The following is a 7,022-nucleotide window of genomic DNA, read 5'->3' as shown; positions in this document are numbered from 1 at the left end:
TCCACCCAACTTCTGTAGCAGCCTGTGCACGATTATCTCCACATCCTGTGCATGCCCAGTCTCCCCTTCATGGCACAGGTTGTACAGGCCTGGGGTCGGCTGCTGTGACACAATCCTGGAGGCTAGGGCTTCAGCAAGAAATGGATTTTCATTGTATGTGCCATTGGGAATACACCTAAAACCTGAGAATGGGGAATAGGGTCAGCCTGATGGTGCCTTCCTCACACACTGAAACTGATGTAGTCTCTCTCTCCTGTGGAATAACTTCAAGGGATTCCAGTGCTTTCTGAACATAGAATTGGGTGGGAGCGTGGGGCACGGTCAGGGTGGCATGGTGGCATACCAGGATGAGCCTCCTCCTGCACTGCTGACATGCCATATGGACCAGTCTGAGTCATAGATGCTCCACTTCAGATTCTCCCTGATAACAGCCTGCAGAAACAGGGGAGGCTAGCACAGTTCTCAGGCTCCTGCATCCACAGGGGAGACTCAGAAGAAGCTCTTGGCTCACTGCTTTGGAGATATCCAGCTGCAGCTGTTATGGCCACTTAGGGAGTAAACTAGGAAAAGGAAGATATCTCTAACACTGCATTTCAAATAAAATCAACATAAAAGACATTTAAAAAAAATACATGTAATTTTTTTTTTAAGATTTATTTTATTTTTATTACAAAGTCAGATATACTGAGAGGAGGAGAGACAGAGAGGAAGTGGAGCTGCCGGGATTAGAACCAGCGGCCATATGGGATCAAGGCGAGGACCTTAGCCACTAGGCCACGCTGCCGAGCCCAAATACATGTAATTTTGAAGCTAGGCAGATGGCCTAGAGGTTAAATCCTCATCTTGCATACACCAGGATCCCATATGGACAGTGGTTTGTATTCCTGGTGCTCCACTTCCCATCCAGCTCCCTGTTTGTGGCCTGGGAAAGTAGAGGATGACCAAAAGCCTTGGGAACCTGTACCTGCATCCCACATGGTAGTCCTGGAAGTAACTCCTGGCTTCAGATCAGCTTAGCTCTGGTCATTATGGCCACTTGGGGATGGAAGAGCTTGCCCTTATCTCCTCTTTCTATATCTGCCTTTCCAATGATTTAAATACATAAATCTTTAAAAAAGCTATTTTAGTGTGAGCTTTGCTACATGAAACTCATATCCTTTCAATTTCATCAGTTTTCTTTCCTTTATTGGGTGGTCTGTAATTAATGGAACCCTATCTGCTTAGCTCTGGTTAACACTCTCCAGGAGTACTACCCTCTCAGCAGACTGAAACATGGGTAATGTGAATTTCATGAGATTCAATGAGTCTACTTTAGCCAGTAATCCCTGGACCAAATAACCTTACCATTCCTTTCCATTTTTGTAGCCACATGGCAAAGCCACTAATCATGGCACATGAATCAGTAAATAACTGAATTGCATTTCTTCCTCTGCAGAGCATCTGACAGCCAACACTGCAGCTTCCCCTTCTGTGCGCTAGGCCAATGCAATCCCAGTTCCTTCTCTTAAGACAAGGCTGTCTGCTCCTCACACAGCTGCTACCATCCATTCAGTAACACCTTCTGCAGTGTGGCTGATCCACTCGTGAACCAACAATTCTGCAAGGCAGGAGACCAGGCTGAGCCCCATTTCCCCAGAGGGTATGGATTTGCTCTGCCCTCAGAATGCTTTCCGGCAAGTCTCTCTGCCTGATGAAGTTCCTCTGTGAGGAATCCACATTGTCCCTCAGTGGTCACATCCCCTCCTTGGACATACCACCTCCAGGTCCACTGTTGGTCACTCTTGATTCCTGCCACTCCTGCTGCGGAGCACTGTGTCCAATGCAGAACTGGCATGGCAGTTGTCGGTCACTGTAGTGCTGCCAGTCAGAGGCTCCACTGACTTAATGCTTCCTACATCAGCCATATTCCTTTTGCAAAACTTGCATATTGAACAAAGGAACCTAGGGATTTTCTTTGGTCCAGACAAAACAAGGTTTAAAAAACTGGTCACCCTGTCTCATGGCACATAGGGTCCATGTACCTCACTATACTAGATGTAGTTTCAGATCTTCTCCCTTGGGTGGATAACTTTATTTCTGAAAAGCTTTCATATTACCTTTTCATTGTTAAAAACCAAGTGGTTACTCTTCAATTCATTCACAACTTTAAGGTTTCTTAGCCTTCTTGAAAATGGGTTTAACAATAACCCCAAAGGAGCAGAGGTGCATCCCATTAACATCTGTGCAATGGATTAATCACTGGGGTTTTCAGTCTTTTATTTTATCAACTGCTGATCTGTACGATTTGTCTTCCTTTCGTTTACCATGTATTTTCTCAAAACTTTGCCACTACATTCAGTTCAGTCACCTTGCACTGGGCAACTCTAGAACGCTTATAACTTCTATCAATAATCACTGGTTTTCCTTTTGCAAGATGCACAAGGATTGCACAATGTTTTATCATATCATCATCTACGTATCGATATATGTAATAATGCCTGACTTATTCTCTTTTAAAAAACAGATTTCTTTTTATGGGAAAAAGAGATCAGATTTAACGGGAGAAGGAAAGTTCAAAAGATCTTCCATCCTCAAATGGCCGAGATGGACAGAGCTGAACCAATATAAAGCCAGGAGTTTCTTCTCAGTCTCCCACATAGGTGCAGAGTCCCAAGGCTTCAGACCACTCTCTATTGCTTTCCCAGGCCATAGGCAGGGAGCTGGATGGGAAGTGGAGCAGCTGGGACATGAACCAGTGACCATATGGGATCCTGGCACTTGCAAGGTGAAGATTTAGCTATTGAGCCATTGCACTGGGCCTATCAATCTGATCAAACTTCTATCAAATAAACTGTAATCGGAATATCAAGATTATCTTGAGTGACTGTCTAAAATCCAATTGTGTAACTTCCCATAAAAATGCATATTCTCTCGGGCCCGGCAGCGTGGCCTAGCGGCTAAAGTCCTTGCCTTGAATGCGCCGGGATCGCATATGGGCACCGGTTCTAATCCCGGCAGCTCCACTTCCCATTCAGCTCCCTGCTTGTGGCCTGGGAAAGCAGTCGGGGACGGCCCAAGGCTTTGGAATCCTGCACCTGTGTGGGAGACATTCCTGGTTCCCGGCTTAAGATTGGCGCAGCACCGGCCGTTGCAGTCACTTAGGGAGTGAATCATCGGACGAAAGATCTTCCTCTCTGTCTCTCCTCTTCTCTGTATATCTCACTTTGTAATAAAAATAAATAAATCTTTAAAAAAATGCATGTTCTCATTTTCTTTACCTTATGATACAGCAAAGAACATGTCTGCTCTATTTGGAAATCTTCAGGCCTTGTAAGGAGAGTTCTGTGTCCACACTATACATGCAGTGCAGATCTACCTTTGGGACAGACCAAGAGACTCAGCAAAGGAACAAGCAAGCAAATGAAAACCCAGGACCACTTGCCTGCCTCCACCCTACCTATATCCTGTCTCTGCTCCCATCTGCCCACTCTTATAACTCCAGACTCCTGCTGTTCACTTTCTGTCAAGGTTTGCCAAGTGCTGTCACTGTGCTTCTTCCATCTTTACTAGAATTTGGAGGCAGAACTCTCATTAGGTTACTTTAAGCAACCCAACTATCAACACTACAGAGAACACAGGCAGACCTGGGACATGAAGGAAACTCCTAATGGAGGGCTACAACTTCCCCATGATGGAGCTGTTGCTTTGTGACCATCAGTAATGGCCACACTCTTCACCCCTGCATTTCTGACTTTTGAAATTGCACCCTTCACAGCAAGGGCAAATCAGTATTTGAAATGAAACAAAACAGTCATTAGGACATGGGAGAGCATGGTAATGAGTTGTGTGTTTCATAAAAACAACAAAAACTGCTTTGCATATCACTCCAGCAGGCACCAGGCAGAGCACAGTCACAAAGAGACCAGTGGAGGATGACAAGCAACACAAAAACAATGGCTGCCCTCTGAACACACTTTCCAGCCTCCACAAATGCTGCGGATTGGTGCCGAGCATAGAAGTCACCAGGTGAAATGGGGATCAGCTTTCTGTCTTGTAAAACTAGCAGATCCCCACAAGGTGGCTGGTTTGAGACTCATGGTCAAATTATGCATCAAACTCATCATTTTTTAAAAAGAAATTTAAAAGAAAATATTATTCTTCTAGAATAGGGAGGGACATAAAATACTACATTTGACTTCTCCTGGATATACAGAAATGACCAATAATGCCAAAGGTTTAGAAGGCAACATATATAAGGACTTCAGGGGGGCCACAATGTAAATGCAGACTATGAAAATCATCTTCAGATATAGTGGGAGCAGGACCAAAATCTAAAGGATGCTTCTGAGATCTGACAGATACAGCTGGTCTCATCTTGAGCAGGACACAAGCGTAGGGATGGGAGGAGGGGGAGGCATGGGAACCCTCTCGATAGTGTTTCTGTTGGATAGAGATGGGCTAGGTTACCCTGGCAGCAGAGGTAGTTGTCCACATTCACACCAGGTGACAGGTGAAGCACGTCTGAAGGAGGACTTTCCAGCTCTCACAGAAGGATGCACATGCAAATATGCCTGATGTATACACCTGACCTACCTGGAGTCACACAGCAGGTGTGGTTTTGCTGCAGTCCAGGTCACTTCACTTCCCCTCCCTGATCTCATCAGACAGTGAGGCTGGGAGACAAGGAACAGGGAGAACCAGCTTGTGATAAAGCAAAGGTGACTGAATGGAAATAGATCAGACTGAACCTTTAGACACATGGCCAAGTGCCCCAGAACCACATCCCATCCTGTATCTGAAGGGGGAATGGGCATGAGAAACTGGAGTTCTTCACTCCCCTGCCAGCGGATGAAGATGAAATACATGGTAGTAGTTAAGTGAGCTGCCTGCCCACTTTCCTGGAAGTAACTGAATGACTGTAACAAGATTACAAGAGAAAACAAGGAAAATGGGAGAGGAATAAACATGCACCCTTACTACACAGACCCAATAGGTCTATGCAGAACTGACTCCTCCCAAGATAGGAAAAGAACAAACAGGAGGAGGGGGCAAAGCACAAACCAACTATCTGATGTTTTTAAGAGACACACTAAATCATTAGGACTTATAGAACAAAGGATTCACGAGGAGAGCAGGCACATGTAACCCCCAATACTGCTGAGTCTCATCAAGTTCACAGGAGGCAAAGCTGAGTTCAAGGCTCAATGTATTAAATGAATAATGTGGTTACACTTGCATGAGGAAGGATACAATCTACAGTGCAGATATACAACAGTCATAACTTTCACTGACAGCTAACACGGCATGTAAATGTGCAAAGGAAAAGCTTCCTAGGCAGGGAAAAAACATTTAATGTGCTCCTCAGTTCTAGGCAAACTGAACAGACTTGAGGGGAAATCATATGGAAAATTTGCAAAGTACAATTACATACAGTTAAAACTGTAAATTATGACTCAGAAGATGTGACTAACAAAAGCTTTAACACAAGAATCAGCCAACTGGTAAAATGTGGGGTTTTGTGGCCATGCAACCTCTGCCACAATCCTCTATTCACTTGTTGCCCGAAAACCGCCACATCCTGCACACCGCAAATGGTCATGTCTGTGTTACAACCAAACGTTGTTTACACAAACAGTGGGCAAGGTGGGACCCACACACCATGGCTTGCTTTTATCCACGACTTATTAGTATAAAAATGTAGAAAAACACGTGTACAACTCTACAACTTGCTAATCTTCTCTGTATCGTTCCAATTTTAGTATATGTGCTGCCGAAGCTAGCACAACTCTACAACTTGAAAACAGGAAATACTTTCCAGCCAATTACTTAAAAAACTTTTTTTTAAAATAAAACAGAAGAAAAACAGTGGAATGAATAGAAACCCAGAAGTGAGCTCACACATGTACAACTGATTAATCTTCAACAAGTGGACAGAAAATAACCCAGTGAAAAACAGTTGGTCTCTTCAACAACTGCCATTGGGACAACTGGGTATCTGTTTACAGGAAGACATAAGACCCCCACCTTTTACTTTACACAAAAACCAGCTCTAAGTGGATCAAGGACATAAATCAAACCACTAAAGGACAACATAGGAAGCACTCTACAACATACAGGTGTAGCTGAATAATTGTGAGAAAACTTGCCAAGAGGTCCCAGCGTGGTAGCCTAGTGGCTAGAGTCCTCCCCTTGCATGCACCAGGATACCATACAGGTGCCAGTTCTAATCCCGGCAATCCCACTTCCCAATCAGCTCCCTGCTTGTGGCCTGGAAAAGCAGTCGAGGATGACCCAAAGTCTTGGGTTTCTGCACCTATGTGGGAGACCTGGAAGAGGCTCCAGCTTCCTGGCTTCAGATCAATTCAGCTCCAGTTGTGTCCCCTTGGGGAGTGAATCATTGGACAGAAGACCTTCCTCTCTGTCTCTCCTCTCTATGTATCTTACTTTCAAATAAAAATAAAATAAATCTTTAAAAAGAAAAGAAAAGAAAAGAAAAAAACTTGCTGGGCCTGGCACAGTGGCCTAGCAGCTAAGGTCCTCACCTTGAACGTGCCAGGATCCCATATGGGTGCTGGTTCTAATCCTGCACGTTCCACTTCCCATCTAGGAACCTGCTTGTGGACTGGGAAAGCAGTAGAGGACAGCCCAAAGTCTTGGGACCCTGCGCCTATGTGGGAGACCTGGAAGAAGTTCCAGACTCCTGGCTTTATATTGGCTCAGCACCAGTCGTTGCAGTCACTTGGGGAGTGAATCATCAGATGAAAGATCTTCCTCTCAGTCTCTCCTCTTTTCTCTACATATTTGACTTTGCAATAAAAATAAATAAATCTTTAAAAAAAATTTCAAAAAATAAAAATCACATTATCACAGAAATAAAACCAGTCCAAAATGAAATACTTGGGTTAAAAAGCACAGTACAAAGCCTGACCAACAGAATGAATCCTGCAGAAGACAGAATATCAGAAACAGAAGACTACCAAAACAAGAACACACAACTCATTAAGCATCTGGAAGGAAATCTGAACAGAGCCATAAATGTATAC

General features: G+C 44.3%; 1 pseudogene; it reads right to left on the bottom strand.

The window, feature by feature from the left end:
• Positions 1-5,670: 5,670 nt before the first annotated feature.
• Positions 5,671-5,762, bottom strand: LOC118759483 (U6 spliceosomal RNA; annotated as a pseudogene).
• Between the last annotated feature and the right edge of the window lie 1,260 nt (positions 5,763-7,022).

The sequence above is a fragment of the Ochotona princeps genome, chromosome 13 (genome assembly GCF_030435755.1).
Source record: "Ochotona princeps isolate mOchPri1 chromosome 13, mOchPri1.hap1, whole genome shotgun sequence".
In the NCBI taxonomy this organism is placed as follows: domain Eukaryota; kingdom Metazoa; phylum Chordata; class Mammalia; order Lagomorpha; family Ochotonidae; genus Ochotona; species Ochotona princeps.
The sequence above is the reverse complement of the archived record's forward strand: the minus strand, read 5'-3'. Positions and strand labels throughout refer to the sequence as shown.